The 20100-nt window shown below is 36.3% G+C and overlaps 1 protein-coding gene across 5 annotated transcripts in view; it reads left to right on the forward strand.

Moving 5' to 3' along the window:
- The window catches only part of PCDH9 (protocadherin 9), a 973394-nt gene that overhangs the window by 179472 nt on the left and 773822 nt on the right, over positions 1–20100 (forward strand). The gene's annotated exons all lie outside the window — the stretch shown is intronic.

Below are 20100 nucleotides of genomic sequence, written 5' to 3' on the forward strand. Positions count from 1 at the left end.
GTCATTAAAAAATCCCTTTTCCAATAATATGTTATTCTTTTACAATATTTTGATGTAAAGAAAAAATACATACTGTATTGTATAATATAATGTAAAATATAAGGATTTAGAAATGATGTTTCCTTATGATTTTAAAAGCTATCATTAAGCATGCTACTATTTAAATCAGATAAAAATTGGGACTATGTAACTAAAATTCAATTACGTGATTTTTATTTACACATTCATAATTACAGAGTTTCAGAGAATAATACTGAGTCAGAAAAAAACTCCATAAAATTTTGAGTAAGGCAAGGGGAAGGAAAAAAGGATACATTTTATTCATGAGCTTATTATCTGCCAGGTATAGTGATTGACCTTTTTGGGGTCGTAATAGTATTACCACCCTGAGCTCAGACCTAATATAAAAGCTAAGAGCTAATATAAAAGAGCTCAGAGCTAATATAAAAGTTAAGTATCAACTTTATTTTTAGAAGAAAAGAAACAAAATTTCTGAGTCATTTAGTAATTTGGCCATGGTTAAATTGTAGTTGTTGGTAGAACCAGGGTTTAGATTCAGATCTTTCTGATTTCAAAGTCCATCTTTATTATTTCTGGGATTACCCAATTTTCTTTTTTTCCCCTCTTTCCACAAAAGTAATGTTATCTTGTTTTGTTTTTTTGTTTGTTTTGCCTTTTTTTCACATCATTTAGGAAAGGGCACCAAGAATAAGCCTGATTTAGGGCTGGAATGCGTGAAAATCCTTCAAACACAACAAATACATGGTTAATAAGTCTGGATTAAATACATTTCTGCTTTTGATGGCCAACTATGGTGCTGATGACCTATGACCTGTAAGATGCACATTTTGATTATTTCCAAGTGTTGTCATGCTGAGAATTTCCTATCCTCCCAGCCATTTCCCTAGACCTATTGCCAGTGAATTAAAAAATTGGTTTAAACCTAATAAAGAGAGGTTAATTAAAAAAACTACTGTGCTTGCATTTAGATTTCTGTCATACACTTACTCATCTATTCAATAAACACATAGTGAATACTGACCTGAGTAGACACCGCACCGACCTTGCCCTGATCCTTATGGAACCTAAAGACTTCTACAAGGGTTGGGAACACAGTTTTGCAGACAGATAATATAAAAAAAGAGAAATAGGTGCATGGGGTCCATCTACTGTCACCCAAAAGCACCTGGCACATGTAAGAGAGTATAGCTGCTCCTCAATGTTCACCAATTGTTGCCATGTAGTGATGTAACTCAGTGTTGCCTGAAGTAGAATTTTTCACGAGAACAAAAAAATTCCAGATTTTTATATGAAATTAGTCATTTTTAAATATTGGCACAGTTTTTGTTGTTTAACTATGTGCAGAACAAATACATTCCTCCTATAGCCCAACACTTTGAAATACGCCATCTATAGAGATTATATTGGATAGTATGTTTTCCACCACTACATAGTGAGTTCCTAGAGATCTGGGATCATCTTAGAAGCCAATATGGGTTAATAATTGTTTTCTTAATAAAGTAGAGATACTTATTAATTAGGAAGCAATTGGTGATATCTAATGAGTTGAAAGTAAGCCTCTGACCAAGATGGAGAGAAGGTATCTATGAGCACCTACTATATCATGAGTATCTTGAGTTGGTAATACCATTTAATGATCCAGATCAATGTTGTTGTCAGTATTACCCATTTTATAAATGAAGAAGATAGCATAATTAAATAAGGTACATGAAGTTGCATCCTCCAATAAATACATGTTCAAAATAACTGGAATCTTGTATCCAACATACTTGACTTTAAATTCTAGTGGTTTCAAATTATATTCTCATAAAACCCTGTGCAATATATTTGATCTTGCTGATCCTTAATTTTCTGATATATACAGGTAACATAATAATAAAAACTTAGGTGGCTTCTGTGACATTTATTTGAGATAATATATATTATGTTCTTTGAAGAGTGTGTGGCATCTAGTTGGTTTCCAATAAGTGGTAGATAACATCATAGCTATTGTTTTGTGCTTAAAGCCTGTGTTCTGTCTGCTATACTGATCTTGAGTGGCCTTGGCCTGCAGTGGCTTGAAGCAGGATTTCAGTTACTGGCCAAAGATTAAGGTCAGGCCGCGGCAGTGAGAGCACTGAATCCTAGCCAGTAGACCACAAGGGACCAGTGGCCAGTGACAAGGCCCTGGCCCACCAGCTGTGCAGAAATGAATTTCCACATAGAGATGGAAAGTAGTGAAACAAGCAAAGTGTTTATTAGGAGGAAAAACGGTACATGTAAATAGACACACAGGTGGGCTCAGACAGGGAGTTGCACCCTCACGGTAGTTTGAATCACTTTTATGGGGCATTTCTTCCAGGTTTCCTTTGGCCAATCATCTTGCTTTGCCTGGTTCTGAGTCCGTATTTGTTTTATCTCAGGGTCCTCCCATGTGTGTGTGAGCATCTCTTAGCCAAGATGGATTCTAACTAAGAGGGCTATTGGTAGGTTGACATCACTTACTATGAGGTGATGCCCCCTCCCTTTTTGACCTTCAAGGAGCCTTTCTGCACATGTGTAGTCGGGAAGGTCTCCTTGACTTCGAGAATGAGGAATATGTGGTCTTTTATCTCTTATCTGGGCAGGGCTCAGCTCCTCTCTCACTCCTGCTATTTTGGAGTATCTGTCCACAAGGGAGAAACTCCAGCTGTTCAGACTGGGGCCCATCTATCTCCTGCCTCAATACCTCTGAGGGCAAAAGTATGTGAATGACACTGATTTCTGGGAAAGCAGAGACAATTGACTTCTCATTGTCCCATACATTTGATTATTTCTAAGTAGCCATGTCAGTGGGCCCAATGGCCACCAAGACTAAAGGCCTTGCTTCTCTGTGGATATAGAGTCAACTTTAGCACCTCTCTCCCAAGCTCCAGTCAATCAGATTCAGGCTGCCCAGACTCATTTCAGCAATGAAGCAGCTACTATTCTAAGGAAAATATGTATTGAATCACGGATTTCAGTCTGGAGAATACATATCAGAATTCACAGGGTACCTTTCTCAACCTCAAGGAGGCACATCAAGTAGCTGTGAGGACCACTGGTTTTCAAAGAAGCCGATATTCAACCAGAAATGTTAAAAAGCCAAGAATACCCGTTTCATGGTGATGAGTTGTATCTTTCTAATTAAGTATCTATATGGTCATGAATCTGAGAATATATGACAAATAGAATAGTAATATATTTACAGAATAAAAATTTCTTCATCTTTGTAGCCACATTCTTTTCACAATGTATATAAAATAGTGCATACATCAACAGTGCTGGCTTAAAAGCTTAGGCTGAATCTGTCCTCCTTGCCTTTGTGATAGTGTGGTGAGTGAGAATGTTGATGATGGTGGTAGTGGTGATGACAGGAAGGCATCCACTGACACTTATTGAGTACAAGGCTCTATGTTAAATACTTTACATATAGGCCCCCATATAATCCTCACAATAATCTTATAACTACGGTGCCATTTTCACCCTCTCTTAACAGAGGAGGAAATGGATGGTTGGAGAGGTTAATTAGTCAAGGTTTACACATTATAATAGAGTTATGATTCTCACTCCAGAACATGGGCTCCTAATTTTACACTTTGCTGTCTGCTTGAGAGCAAAGAACTGTAAGGGAGGCTTGGGGTCTTCTTTAAATGAGTCTCCTGAGACACACTTGTACCAAGAAAATTTCTTTATCATCTATAATATTGAAACTCCATCCCCTCCTTTAGTGAATATAGTTAATTATTGACTGTGCATGTTATTGGGAGCAGGAAAGCAAATAAACCCAGCAATACAAAAATAGACATAGAGATACATAGATAGATAGCATCTGGTTAGCTAGCTAACTAGAATAGATGTAGTGATCAGATCGAGACATAATCACATTTTTGTTAATTAGGCCCTTACTGATGTTGTTTAAGTGCCATCCATTCTTCTAAACAAATAAGTGTTTGCCTCTTAAATAAGTAAATTGCAGCCCTGGCCTCATTTAGTACATTAACCACCTTATGAGAACTGATAAGACTTCTTTAAATATTCTAGTATCCTGTGGCTTCTCATTTTGAAATAACAGGATGTCAGTTATTGAAGATTCTTTTTGTGCATGTTATTTTTTTCTGAAAATACTCTATTTACTTGTTCTGTACTGCTCACCGTGTTTCTATTTAGACATTATTTTTCTCAGAATATAATATCTACCCCCCCTTCAGAGGTCTAGAAATACATAATTCCATTTGAATCTAACCAAAATCCAAGGAGGAGTACTGTGTATTTAAAGATACTCAGTGAATGGGGGTTGGATGACTGTTGATTTTGCACACACTGCCTGTTCAGATACACACATATTTATCTTAAAATCTCAACAAATGTACCATAATTTTCAGAAAAAACATTTGACAGTTATAAACTGTTTGGAACTTCTCAGAGTTCATTTTGACCTATGCTTCCTACAGCAACTATTACTCATATTTAATGTTTCAACAAATGTAATATACATATTATCATCATTGTTTTCACTCTCAGAATTGATGGCACATCCGAACAAATGTAAGTGGTAAGTTAAGTCATTAAAGAGATTTATTTTTTCAAAAAAAAAAAAAACTTCAGAGAAAAAAAAAGAATAAATTTTAGTAAGTGTAATATTTTCCTCAAAGGGAAAAGAATCCGGGTAGGATCGAAACAGTTCAGTGACTTTTAAGTAGAAATAATAAAATATAATCCACTAAAGAGAAATTAAGTTTAATAATAGGATCAATGCAATGGTGAAAACTTTAAGCAGGAAATCAGCACCTCAAGTTACTTTTAGAATCATACAATTTCTCTGATGCTCTCAACAAATATAATATGCTTATCATATATGGTGGCTCAAGCAAACACATTTATTCGTCAATGCAAAATATGTGCTTTTTAAATTTCTACTGGACACATGTCCCAGTGCTGAATAATATGACAGATGTGGGATGTAAATGTTCCCAACATTAAGAATTGTGATTTTTTTTTCAGGGTGAAATTAGTCCTTTTATTTCTACTTTTAACCCTTTAAGCTGCCTTGATTATAACAAGTTTCTTAACATTAAATCATGGCAAAGTTTTCTTTTCTCCTCTGAGGTGCTGAATGTTAACATGACTGTCAAAAACATATATCCATTAAATGTGCATTAGAAAATGATACCTAGAAAAACTCTGAAGTTTTGCTAATACTAACTTATCTAACCTCCAAAGCTGCTAGTTAGGTCTTTGAGGGCTCTTAGATGAATTATTTTTAGACAAAATTAGGACATGCAGCAGAAATGACAAATGAATCCAACATCTTTTGGACCACTATATGCAAAAGCTCATATATTCCCCAAGATAAGCAAATGTGGATGTGTATGTGTACACAACAGAATACATTTATGTATTCATTTGCAAATTAAAATATATGAAAATAAAAATAATAAAATCTAAAAATAGCAGATTTTTCTTAATATATTACTCTATTAACAAAGTTATGTGTCTTCAATTAAAATGAACTATTACTGATATTATGAAGAGAGTTTGGAAGTGATTCTCAATACATGGTCAGAAAGAATAAAATGAAAACTTTAATGTTTTGCCCCTCCTCTTCCTTTTTTTTCCTTTTGTTTTATCAATCTACCTGTTACAACTAGGTTGTTTTTTTTTTTTTTCCCCAAAGTGAGTGGGTGGGTGAGTGGGGGGAATCAATCGTTTGTATCTTCCATTGATGATGGGTCAGAGGTTCCATAGTTTTCGAACATCTTAGAATATAATCTCTAGTGTAATAATCTCTAGCTCGTTGACTTCTTATGAGGATTCAACGAGTTAATAGTTAATAGTTATAAATTATTTAGAAAATATTTGGCATAGAGTAAGTGCTCATTAACTGTTGTTGTTGTTCAGGTTATCACAGAACTTGTTTCAAACATGAATCTGATAAATACTGGAATTATAAACTTAAATGTGTCATCTGTATTATCAACACACCTAATATAAATGACAACTTGGCCTAACAGGCAAATCATACATTATATACATTATTTAACCAGTGAATCACAAAGGTGTTTTGCATTATTTTGTTTGTTTTTTGGAGCACAAATATGGAGGAGATGAATTCAGCATAAAGTCATTGTTTTGAGATAGCTTATGGTATGGAGAATAAAGGTGTGTGTGTGTGTGTGTGTGTGTGTGTGTGTGAGAGAGAGAGAGAGAGAAACAGACAGGGAGGGAGAATACACGCAAAATAGAGCAAGATAATGTCATTTATGTACATTTTAGCCTCAGCCCCCTTTCCAATATCCTTTATCTTATTTCATGCTGTTAATCAAAATTTCCCATCCCAGAGCACCACATTTTATTTCCCTCATTCTATAACTTTGCTGTTTCTCATCCTATGTCTTGTTTCCTCTGTGCTATTTGTGGCCTCTTTACCCTTCTGTTCTCCTCTTTCATTTTGAGGTTCCTGGAGGATGGAGCAAAACTGCAGTTCTAGATGTGCATATGGCACTTATTTTTGGACAAAGCTTTGCCACAAATTCCTGTTTTCCCCTCATTTTTTATAAAACAAGTTGAATCACCTAGAAGAAAATTGAAATTCACATTTTCTTTCACGATGTTCTTTATGTCCTCTATTTGGGATCTCCTTACCTGATCCCACTGGCTTCTCTAGAACAGGGCACTCCACCACCCTTGACCTCTCCACCTTCTCCTAGACTATGGGCTGCATCTCCAGACGAGACCACTCCCTTTCAAGCACGGGTAGAACTGCTTAACTGTCATGTCCATATGCGCAGCACCAGATGGAAATCTGCAGCATACGGAACGACTCCTGTGTAAAACGGGGCCATGGACTTCTCTGCTGTGTAGCTTGTTTGAGTAGATGGCAGAGCCACTTCCTCAACCAGAAACCTCAAAAGGCCCTTGTTTTCCCACCCTCCACCTCCACAAATACATCACACGGGTCCGTTCTTTCTACCTCATCCACATCCCATGAATTTATATATTTGTAATATATAAATTATAACTAAATTTATAATTAAATATAATTTATATAAATATGTCCTGTTATGCATTCACTTACTTGGTCTTCTCGTATCCACTCTTAACCTAATGCACAATTTTGAATTTTTGTTTGTTTTGTTTTTAAAGCTGCAGCTAGAGTGATCTTTTATGATATATATACGAAACTGACAAGTAAAACTTTCCATGGATTGTTAGTTATCCTTCAGATAACCTCCCAAATCCTTAACAGGGCTTACAAAGTGATCTGAGTGCTGACCTCTACATCTCACTTCTTTGAATTCCTGGAGTCCATCAACCTCTCTTCCTTCTTAGCCTCAAGCATGCATTTCCCCTGCTGTATATCTTCCCTATCTTTTCGCTAACCCCTTCTTAAAGGACTAATTTCTACTCTCACTTCGATGTCATTTCTCAGGGTGTTCCCCTGGCCCCCTTCCCCCTCACCCCTTGCCGTACGTATTGTCCACCAATTTGCTTCCCCTCATCAAGCTGGCTGCTCACTGATGGTTCCCAGCATATAATAGCATGAAATAATTCTTTGGGAAATTGAGCTGAGAGTCAGAAACATGAGAGCCAAATTCTAACCTTATCACTTATATCAACTTTGTGTATGCCACTTAATTTCTCCAAGTTTTATTTCCCCCATCTATAACACATGGACTTGCATAGCTGTAGCAAGTATTAATAATATCAAATAATATCTAACACAGTCCTTGGAACACTTAAAAACATGGTAGCTATTATCCTGATATTTCCCAACTCAAAAGTTATTCAACCTCCGATTAGGTTAGTTGTATCATCCTGCCTACCAAATATGTGACCTAATAAGTAATATGATAGCTCAAGGTGTATTAGGAGAAAGAGAGAGAGACTGAAAGGCAGGATGGTTTCTGCTGGCCAGTTGTGAAAAATGATGAGCTTCCCTTCAGTCTTTCCATAGCCACCGGTCACTATTTGCTAAAGGACCCCTGTGTTGATTGACCTTTTCATTGTACCTTCTGCTTTTTACCCCTAATTAAGACCAAGAGTTGCGACATGTGAACTCTTAGTTGCGGCATGCATGCTGGATCTAGTTCCCCTGCCAGGGCAACTGAGACCCGGCACAGCCAAAATAAATAAATAAGTAAATAAGTAAGTAAGTAAGTAAATAAATAAATATTAAAAACAAAACAAAACAAAAAAAACAACCACTAGTCCTTACTCCAGACCCATCTCCCAGAAAGATGAGAGACAAGGATAGTTAGCAGGTCAATGCTAATTTCAAACTAACAATGTTTTCTTTCCCTTTATTAATGTGTTTGCATTTCACAAGCATCTTTTGGAGAGAAAATGGCTTAACCCACAGGCTGTAAGAGTAGATATTTTCATTGCTATGGTCAGTATGGTGGGTAATTATTTTGGAGCAGGTTAAATAGAGAATCTTCCTTAAATTATGAATCTTGAAATATTCTCTACTTGATTTGTGCTCTAAGCAGAGTCTGATTGATTCCTAGTGCTACTGCATCTTCATTTGTGGCCATTAATATAATTCAAAAACCAAGTGAAGGAATAAGGTTTCTAATCCCCCAAAGATCTATATCTATTACTTGTTGAGCTTTTAGTTGTATTTTTTATTTCTACTCTTGTCATGTTTATATACACTGAAGATTTCAATTAAAATAGACAGCAGGGTGATATTGAATCAATACTTGTTGTTTTGTATCTAGGGAAAAAGAAGCAATATGAAATATGGAAATCTGAGAGAATGTAAATGCTCTAGGATCCGCTGTGAGACATACCCTCCTGCTTGTCAGACAGACATGATTTTTAGAGCAGAGAATTTGCTAGCTTAAAGAAGACAACTTGCCAGTTTCATTAGTTTCATATCTTTCACTAGTCAGAGTCACTGTTCCAGTTACTAAAGCACTAATCCTAAGCTTCCACTAAGTTTGAGCCAAATGAGAGCATGTTTTAGAAGTGCTTTGTGCAATAACAATATGTAGCTGAATACTCCTTATAGATGAGTAAGCTTATGATTACTTCACTATAAACTGGGTTCTGCTCTCTTTTTCTTGCTTAGGTTTAATTTTCATGAGCTTGCCAAGAACATAATTATTAGTGCTTGTTATGAATACCCAGTAGAGATCACATTGAAAGAGATTCATTCTTAGAAGAGTAGAAATTTGCAAATATAAACTAAAGTACCAGTATAGTAAGAACTGAGTAGGTGGAATCACTAATTGTCATTATGGTGAAGTTGTGTTTTTTTTTCCTCTCCCTGCTCAGGGGTGTGTGGAGAGGTCAAACAGATTAGATCCAAAGAACAGTGAATTGCTTAAACATATATAAGGGACACTTCAGAATAAATGTTATCAGATCAAGAAGTATCTCTTGCAACCAAAATTAGTATGGGAAATCCACCTGCAAAGAGCAAATCTCTAGTGAAGAAAACGCTATGTTTTCATTATTGAAACCAAAGTATTTCATTATTTTGTTCCATACTGTGCACTCCACACAGTATCAGCCTGGGATTCAGAAGAACCTGCAGGAAATCTTGTGACAAACATTTAAGGTCAGCTAGACAACATTTTCATTCTCTATGATTCCCTCTGAATTTACTATTGTTCATTCTGAATTCATTGTTTTCTGAAGGCAAGGAACAAAACAAACACTAACTGTTGGATATCTTGTCTTGCTGTCTCTCTGCAGAATTTGGGGGCTGCATGCAGTTCTTCAGAGTATAGTAGAAAATAGTACTTATGTTTATACATTTTGTGTTTCTCTCGAACATATTTTCCTACAGACCTATTAAATTTCTTAAACTACTTATGCACAAGAGTTTCCCAAATTGGCAGTTATTTCATGGTCTGGCAAGGTAAGTGTCTGCTTTGAAATAGCTCCTTAAGAAAAGATAGAGATAGTCAGCTACCAGTAAGTGCTTGGTGCCTTGTTGAAAAGCACATGGCTTCTTTATAGTCATCCTCAGGCAAAGATTCCTACAAAAGGTGTTAAGAAGTTCTTGATGTGTATACATATGCCTCCTGGGATTCTGCTCCACCAGCAGTGAGGAGGGAACTACAATAATCTGTCCCTTGAGAAAACTCTGTTCATTGCTGGGAAGAAGAATCTGATTGCTTTTCCAGAATGTTTAGAATATGTTTTATCCCTAATGTGATAGATGTCCGTGTATGAAATATAGAACAGTAGACGATTTTCCCCAATTTACAGATGCCTACTGTTAGCAACATCATTCCTTAGTATGTGCCTGTAAGACAGCTCATAAAATCCATATATATGATATGCTTCAGATCCTTTTTAAAGCAATGTGCTTGGTCCATGAAATAATGACTTCTATATCATTCAAATATTATTATTCTTACATTTATGCTTATATTTTACTAAACACAGAAAGCATAGTAGTTAAGAAAGCCACCTTCCATTAGAACAAGAAGTACCAATTAAGGAAAGCTAAAAGTTAGAGAGAGCAGCCCATTCTTAATTTTAGGCTATTAGAAACATCTGATTACAATGCACTCGCATCTAAAAAAATATTTACTTTTCAAGGGGACTAGAAGGTCTCCTAAGGTTTTAAGCACATGTTGCCATTGCAAACCCTGCAGGTATTTCAGTTTTATGTCTTTGGATGGTTTTGCTTTTAATTCAAACTGTAATGGGCCCCTGTGTTTGCCTGTCAGGGTAACAAAGCTATTCCAGCAGCAGATTCAATTCTAAAGACATAATATGAACACCTACTGTGTGCAAAAACTGTGAGAGTCCCTGAGCAGGACACACCTGTGAGTTACAGAGGCCCTGCCTCTAAACTGCCCATGATCCAGAAGTTCAGGCTTTACTGAACTTTTAATTGAAGCCAAATAACCTTGGAGTTTGCAGGCCCAGGGAACGTCAGTTCACACATTTGTTCTATCCCGAACCCACCCATTTACCATTATCTTTGTTTTCCCAGGCAGTCCGATTTCTTTCTTTTGGCCTTCTCCCTCCGAGGCTGAGAACACGCATTTGTGTGGGAGTAAAGGCCCCGAGTCACTGCACAAGCACAGGAAAAGAAACAGAAGGAGCAAGCAACAAGCTATGCTGTTATAAGCATGGCCTCATCCCCCTTTGCTCCTGACACTGGCACTTTGGGCCCTGAGCTTATGGGCATGGGCTTGTTTTCAGAGACACTTATGGCACATATATAAAATTTACTGCGCCTTCCTGAAAAAAATGCAGTGATTGTGAACCACTTGGGAGAGGGATAGATTTATGGAAGGGGAAAAACACACCCAGTCAAGACATTAAACACTGGTTTCCATGCCGTTTTCAGTTACCAGTCTATGAAGGAGGAGCTCTCATGCTAGGCTACAAGATGAGCAAGTGTTTGGATCCTTTTTGAAATAAATTACTTGCCAAGATCTTTCTTATGGACCAATTTTCCTATTTATATCTTTGGAATCATAAGTTTATGAGGTCAGTGGTCAAGGGTAAAGGATAGGCAACACATAAAATGACAGAAGTAGCCTGAAAGTTATTTTTCTATTACTGAAAAGAAGAGCGATAACCGAAACAGCAATTTTGCAAGTAATTAATCCCTTTGAGTTGATTTATCAAAGAAATCCTGTTCATAAATTGTACCGTACTTTTGTTGGTAGAAAACAGGTAATATGTTCTATAATGCTTTTGGATGAATAAATCCATGTAATGTCTTAAGTCAATCTTCCAATTTGGCATTGGCATTCTCATCTCACTATGCACGAAATTTTTTAAATCAGGGGAGCTGGCTTTCTGTGTAAGTTGACATATATTAAAACGTAAGAGCATGGTGGCATGCCGTTAGATGCTGTTTGACTTGGAATACCATTGTACATTTTTACTAATATGTTTAATTCTACTTAAAGGCATTATGCTTGCACCTTCCTATATCCATTTGTAAAGCTATATCAAGAACTTAAGGTGAAATTGTGAATCCAAATTAGTAGCCAGCAAGGGTGGGAAGGAAATAGAAGACTATTGAGAAGACCTTCTGGATGTCAATTTCCACTGAACAGAAGGAGGGAGAGCCCTTTGTATGTAACTATATATTTTGCATAACTTAACCTTTGAAGTGTTGTGTGATTTATTTATATATATGAAATCAAAAAGAAAATGCCACTCTTTTCTACTGAAGATGTCATTTTGGTTGGAGCTATAATTAGAAATGCATAACGAATATTTTGAAAGTGTTTTGTTTTTACTTGGGTAGGGTTGGAGAAGGGAAGAGAAAGGCAAATGCACTTCAGCAGGTGCTGCTTACTATTCAACTCAAAGAAATCATTCCAGTGGAGGCTGTGAGCACTGTGGCCTTTTGGAAAAGCCAATAGAGTGGGCTAAGAAACCTGGATTCCAGCTGGTTTTCCCACTAGTTATGAAACCAAGAGGACATCTCTAGCTTTGTCTAAGTGCCTCTGCTTTGTTCCCCATTAGCACTTTGTATGTTGTATACATATTAGAGCCCACACATAGCATGTGCTCACTGTACAGACGTGATGATAAGTACTTTATATGCATTGCTCTATTTGAAATGTCCTATCAGAACATTTACTAGATTATACTGAAATGATCTGTTCCTTAGTCTAACTCTTCTGTGTGACAGAGACTATGCTTTATTGACATTTTAGATGCTTTAGTAAGGTTTGTTAATCTGGATTGACCTTTTAAGTCCCTCGTTTCTCATTTTTTTTAGGTTTTCATTCTTTCAGATAACAATAAGAACGTATTTCTCCTCATCAGGATAAGCAGGGCTTCCTTAGTGTTTTCCCTATTGTAATATGTTACAGTAGAGTATTTTTTTGGTATACATTTCCTGTGTTACCATAGACAATTGCCATTTTAATTTTATTTTTGTAGTTCAAATGACTCACTCCGACACAGGGAAACATCCCGTCAATAGATTGTTCTTAGTGATAAAATAAGTGAAAACATCACAGATTCTCAATTCATCAGACACTAAAAACATAAACATTAAAACATACAGGGTTTGCCAAAATAGAGATCTTCACATTGATCATTGTCAATTTGAACTTAAGTCTTTTTAAAAAGCTATGCCTTTTTTTTTTTTTTATGCTATGCCTTTTTATGTGTTTGTATTTGCTGTTGTGATACAGTCATTAATATTTTACTAAGCTTTATCAGTTTTATCAAACAGAAAAAGGGTTGTTTGACTGACCAAGATTTGTTAGTCTGTCTCTACCTGTTAATTTTAAAAATCAGTTAAGAGTTATTTTCTAAAACAGCTTAGGGTCTCTATCTTAAAGCTGAGTGTAAAATCCATTGGCAGCCCACACTGAGGGCTAATTGCTACAGTGTAATCTTGGCAACATTTTTATAACTGCTAGTGAAGCCCACATAGTTAAGAGAGTACATTACCTTCTAATAATTATATTCTCAGGGGATTTTGTCCTTAACATATTATAATAGTGTGAATAATAGCATGGGTCACTGGCCAAGGATGGAATTATAATCTGTTCAGATGAAGATCTCCTACTAGTATAAACTATGTTTGAAATGTTTCGAGTTTATGTCTGTAGTGGATAAGATGAGTTTCATTGAGATAAATACTCTCCTTTTTCCTTTTTCTCTTTGGCCAAAAACACACCAGTACCATTCAGGAAGGGGAGAGGGAATAAAAAGAAAAATAAGAAATAAAGAATAAGAATAAGAAAATAAAAACAAAAACAAAACAAATACCAAAAATAATCAAGGGACAATAATTACCAGAATTTGATAGAAAGTTTCTTTCCTCAATGGTCTGGACAGCCAAAATGAGGCTAAGGGTTTATTCTTTTTGAAAAGGAACACTTGAGCATGTCATCATATTCAATTAAATTTTAGTAGTAGGTCTAGCTTTTACAGCTGGAAAAACCAACATGCAAACCTAAACATTATCAATTAGACCTATCCATCTATCTTTATCTATCCACACATATATATACATATACTTGTACACATATATATGTATGTGTACATGTATACACACAAATATGTATACACACATGCAACTTCTTTTTTCCCTTGACAATTTATTGTAGACATCTTTTAATAAAACTGTTCCTAAATTTAGAAAATAAATAAATAAATAAATTTTAGTAGTAAGGATGATAAGGAAATTAAAAACATTTACTTATTGACGCTAAAGTTTCCAATTGGGTTTTTCAATTCCATGGCTAAATAGCCTATCCAAAAATTCAGAGTTTAGTAGCCTTTGAGGTCACTTGAAATGTTGTTTTTTAGTCACATCATAGCCTTTTCATTAATTTTCTTTCTGGGCAGTGCCACTGCATTATCAAACAAGAAAGCAAGTGATGTAAAGCAAAGGTGGGAGGTGGAGAGAGAGACAAAGTCTGTGACTGACCAAGAAGGACCAGGTATAGTCAGCTAGATGCATTGAGATGAGAAGAGATAAATATTGAAATTATCCTAGACTATGGGAGAGAAAGAGAAATGCTTGAGAGGAAATTACACAATACACTATCTAGCTTGGCCTGAACACAGTATTTGTATAAGGTTTGTTGAGAAATAAAATAGGAAAGGAACATTTGAGTCATGTTGTAGAACAACTCAAACTCAGCTGGGAACATTGACCATGTCAGGCATCCACTGGACAATGAAATGATAAGGATGTAGAGAAAGGGCTCTGTTTCCAAATGTTATTTTACCCAGATCCCTGCTGAGGTTCCCACTGCCTCTTGGAGATCTGAGTAAACTTGTCCTGTCTCCCTAATTCCTTATATCCTGAGAATGTCTCAATCTTTCTCCACAATTTGTAAATTCCCTTGGGCTGCATTTCTATCATCTGCTCCGTTTCTGCCCTCTATGTGTGCACAATCTCTACTATAATCACACTGTACTGGCAGGATATCTTATTTGGTGTCATCAGTTTTCCATAAAAAATTACATCCACAACAAACATTTGATACTTTTAGTAACTTTGCTAAAGATTTGAGAGGTCATGCCCCTAAGTTTCTTCTCCACTCCTTCCCTCTCATTTCACTGAGAGTCATTTCTTCTCCTTCACTGAAGCCGTGATACAAACTGACATCCATGTTCTTAAGGGACTCCCCCACCACCTCCATGAATTTGGTCATTTTCTTGAATTATTGATGTTCAGTAAGATTTAGTCACAGCCTTTGCCTATCTCTGGAACTGTAGTGTAAAGTCAGCAACCTTTGGAAGATCCCAGGATATACTTTAACATCTGCCGTTCCACTTACCATACTCCATTGAAAGAATTAGACTTGGTTTAAAAGGGATGGCCTGGAGAAAGCTTAGGGCATAGTTCTCTTGGGACTACAGAAATGACCAAGTTGTACTTTGTACGTGTGTGCATAAATTGTGCACAAACACAATTTTTCTTATATGTAGAAAACACACAGTGAATACTTTTGAGAAGCCCTGAGAATTCCTTGTGGAGTTGGCATTTGGGTTCTAATTCTGATAGCCATACAATGTGATGGGAATTTTGATCCCTTCCTTCTAGCCACACTAGTAATAGAATGTTGTTACAAGATTATATTTCTTACTATTTTCTGAAGCAAAGGGTATTTAAACTTTTCACTTCGAAAAGATCTTTTTTTCTTGCATTTTTTCCCCCCTTTTAGCACAGCTTCAGGATAAAGGAGACTCAAAAATTATCCCAATTTCTTTCTTGAGTTTTGTGGATGTTTTTGGTTGCCTGCTTAGTATCTGTGACTCCACCCCTCATTCCCAACAACAACCTGATTATGTCTGGGTTTCTTCCTTCATCCTGACCCCTGCCCCAAGGCTGGAACTTTGTTTAAATGAGCTAGTTTTGTTAATACCAGTCCTCTTTCCCTAGATTAGAAATGGATTAGCCTAAACCAGTTTATTTGATGAGAGGTTTGCTTTGGCCTGCCTCAAGTTTCCATGCATTTATACGGAGGGTAGAAGGCCAGCACAGCTCTCCTATAAGACATGAAGTAGGTTATATATACATAGTCACGACTATCATACTGGGAGCCATCTCACGACCAACAGAGACGGCGGATTTATGAAGCGACTGCAGAACACATAAAGATAAAGGAACTGGTAATCAACGGCAGTTTTAAACCACTAGATCAACTAACCCTGACACTTGCTTTAATTTTGGATTCTTTGTTAGGTGGGCCAATACTTTTCCATGTACTTTAAGAAATTTCTTCCCTCTTATTAAACCAACCCAAACATTTTCCTATTATTTAAATCTATAATTCCAGCTATTGCATATTTTACCTTCATGTCCCATGGGCCCTGTAATTTTATCACACTATTTTCAATGTTCTACTTTCTATGTTTTATTTCTGTATTTAGCACCACCATCCATTTTGTCAGAGAGGAAATCTTAGATTTTCCCTTCCTCTTCCCCCTCACTTCCCACCCAGCTGATCACTAAGTCTATTTTATTCTAATTGAAGTATAGTTGATGTACAATATTATATAAGTTATGGGTGTACAATATAGTAATTCACAATTTTAAAGGTTATAATCCATTTATAGTTATTATAAAATATTGGCTCTGTTCCCCATGTTGTACAATATATCCCTGTAGCTTATTTATTTTATACATAATAGTTTGTATCTTTAGTCCCCTACCCCTATACTGCCCCTCCCCACTTCCCTCTCCCCACTGGTAATCACTAGTTTGTTCTCCATATCTGTGCGTCTACTTCTTTTTGTTATATTCACTAGTTTGTTGTATTTTTCAGATTCCACATATAAGTGATATCATATAGTATTTGTCTTTGTCTGACTTATTTCACTTAACATAATGTCCTCCAAGTCCATCCATGTTGCTGCAAATGACAAAATTTCATTATTTTTCATGGCTGAGTAATATTCCTCTGTGTGTGTGTGTGTGTGTGTGTGTGTGTGTGTGTGTGTGTGTGTGTATATACACACATACCACAACTTCCTTATCCATTCATCTGTTGATGGACACTTAGGTTGCTTCCATATCTTGGCAATTATAAATAATGCCACTATGAACATATGGTGTGTGTATCTTTTGGAATTAGTGTTTTTGTTTTTTTCAGATATATACCCAGGAATGGAATTGCTGGGTCACTAAGTCTTATTGATGTATCACTTAAATTCATACAGTGCTCCTCTGCCTATTTCAACTGGCTTGCTTCAATCCCTAATCATTCTTTACATGGACTATTGCAATAGATGCCAACCTCTGTCTCAGCCTTACATCTCTTCCCCCAATGCTACAATCTCCAAATTACTTCCAGGAAGAGATTTCTAAACAAAAATTTGGCATGTCCTCTTCCAGCCTAAAATTTGTAAGTAATTTCCTATCCCTTGAGTGTAAAGTCCCAAATCTTTTGCATAGCATTTGACATATTTTTTTATTTTTCTTTTGAATATGATGTAGCTGATTGTTATATGAATTCCATGTCCCAATTATACGGAGTTTCTTAAAATTCTCTAAATATGACTTATTTTCTCACAACTTGATGGTCTTTTAAATTCATCTGCTTTCATGTACTCACTGTAATTAATATTTGTATATGGCAAACTTTCTTTTATCTGCAAAGATTGTCAGGGAGAACCTTTAATGTAATTTCTAGCCCAACACTCCTTAGGAAGCGTTGGGTTTTTCTCCACAGGGCTCCTGCAAGGTCATTCCATACCTCTGTTAGAGCACAGCACAGCACATTCTAATAGTTTATTTTCTTGTCTGTTTTTCTACTAAACCCTGAACTCTTGGAGCTAAGCACCATTTGTCATTGTATTTCTGATACTCTCATTGTGGCTGGCACATAGTAGACAAGCAGTGTTTGTTTTGGAATGAATAGTGAGAAAGAGAATTGCTAATGTAAAGACTGAAAGTTATCTGTATATGACGTCAGCCCAGCTTGTTAAAAAGGAAAATTTCAGAGAGTTAATTGTTTTTGTTTGCAGTTATCCTAGTGATAACACATGACTGATTTTATATTTGTTTTGGTCATTTTATTTTCTTTTTCACTTAGATACTTGATTTTGTTTTGTGGTTTTGTGTTGTTTTTTTTTCTCTGGAATGTATTTAGTAACAGGAGATAAAGTGGCTTTATCTTAAATAAGAATTTAAGTCACTAATCAGGAAAACACAATTGAAAACACATTTTTAACCAAAATTGTGTATTATTTACTTGATATTAAGTGAATATATATTCTGTTTGACTTACAGGTAGATTATAGAGATAGAGTGAACTCAGGAGACTATCTTCTATAGCTTACTACTGGCAAAAGTACAGAGGTGTTGCAATTATCAGGATAGGTTAGGTCACGTTGTAGTAAAATGAAACAATTCACCTCTCCCCAAATTGCAAGATCTCAGAGATTCAACATCACGAAACTTCTCTTCTCATTTGTGGTACAAACCCCATGCATAACAGAACACCTCCACTCCACACAGTTACTCAGGGATCCAGGATGACAATATGAGTCCATACTGGAGGTGCACCTTTGGGAAATTAGGGGCTTTGCCAGAGCAACAAAATAGAAAGGGAATGGAGAATTGTGTTTGTGTTTTCTGTAGTCAAAACCTAGAAGTGACACACTTCACTTAGATCACAGTTCAGTGGCCAGAAGTAGTCACATGACCTTGCCTAATGCCGAGGGCTGAACACATAAGGGAGCAAATGCAATTGTTTGTGAGCATTTCTTTCTGCTACGTTATTATGGTACCTGTTTCATAGATTCTTATAACAATCCAGTCTTGGAAAAGTTAGTAAAATTGGTGAAGAGGCAGGGAGAGAAAACAAAGACCTTTTATTTCTGTCTTTCCAGTAAGCAAACTGCTCTTCATTTGAGATTCAAGTTCTAAGTCCCCTCTCACAATCACTCTTTCTTTCTATCTATCATCTATCTATCTATCTATCTATCTATCTATCTATCTATCTATCTATCTACCTATAATATCTATATATCATCTATCTAGACATTGCATGTCTACTGAAGTGCACATAGAACATTAAAGGAAATGTAAATATAATAATTAAATGAAATAAAAATTTAAAAGTAATACATTATCCTACTTTTTTCATCAAGATTTTTTTCACTCTAAGATACAGTATCCAACTGTACCAACTGTTTTTAAACATAAAAGGGAACATATTGGCTGATAGTATTGAAAAGTTCAGGCATTTGCTGCATTGACTTGAGGCTCAGCTATGTCCTGTTGCTCTAATAATGTTGTCAGTACCTGGGCTTTCCTTTTATTTCCCATCTCTAGATCAACTCTACTCCACTGAGGCTTTCTTTCCAGGAAAGCTCTTTTCACTAAGTGTTCCTTGGCCATCTCTACTCCCTACCTGCTCATTAAAAGTTAGGTTATCACCCCAGACCAGTTGGAACCAGAAGGTTGATGATGCCACCAACCTCCCACTTTCCTCCCCACCAACCAATCAGAAGAATGTCCACGAGCCAATCACACCCTCTTTGAACCAGTACTATAAAACTTCTCACTACTCCCTCCAAGATGGGACACACAATTTTGAGAGCATTAGCCCGCTGTGGCCTCCTTTGCCTGGCAAAGCAATAAAGCTATTCTTTTCTTCTTCACCTAAAAAAAAAAAAAAAAAAAAGCGAGGTTATCAGGAGGATTACATTAGCTATCACAGGCAGTGTCTAGAAGGCCGTACACTTACTTAACATTTCCTAAGTGTTGGTTATTCTATCTTTGCTGTTTTAGAAAGAGTGCAGAAAGAGAATTTCATTACCATGGCTCAAATAAAATGCTCCAGGCTTAACTAGTCAGTGTGATTAGTAGATCAAATATTGTGAATGGCCGGACTTATGTCATTTGTCCAACCTTTGAGCAGGAAGGGATATGTTTGTGGTCAGCTCTATCTGACATTCTTGGAGTGACTGTTGGGGAGGGGGATTCCTTGAAGGGGAAAGTGATCCTGGGAAGGCAAAACAAACAAACAAAATGCCTACTCTGCTTGATATGCCCCAAACATTAGCATGTTCATTTGGAGCCGTGCATTTGCATATATAAGGTATACTGATGAATTCTCATTTTCATTTAAAATGTATCTATCAATGTTTCATACCTCATTCAAAATT

This window comes from Balaenoptera physalus, assembly GCF_965194825.1.
Source record: "Balaenoptera physalus genome assembly, chromosome: 18".
Classification (NCBI taxonomy): Eukaryota; Metazoa; Chordata; class Mammalia; order Artiodactyla; family Balaenopteridae; genus Balaenoptera; species Balaenoptera physalus.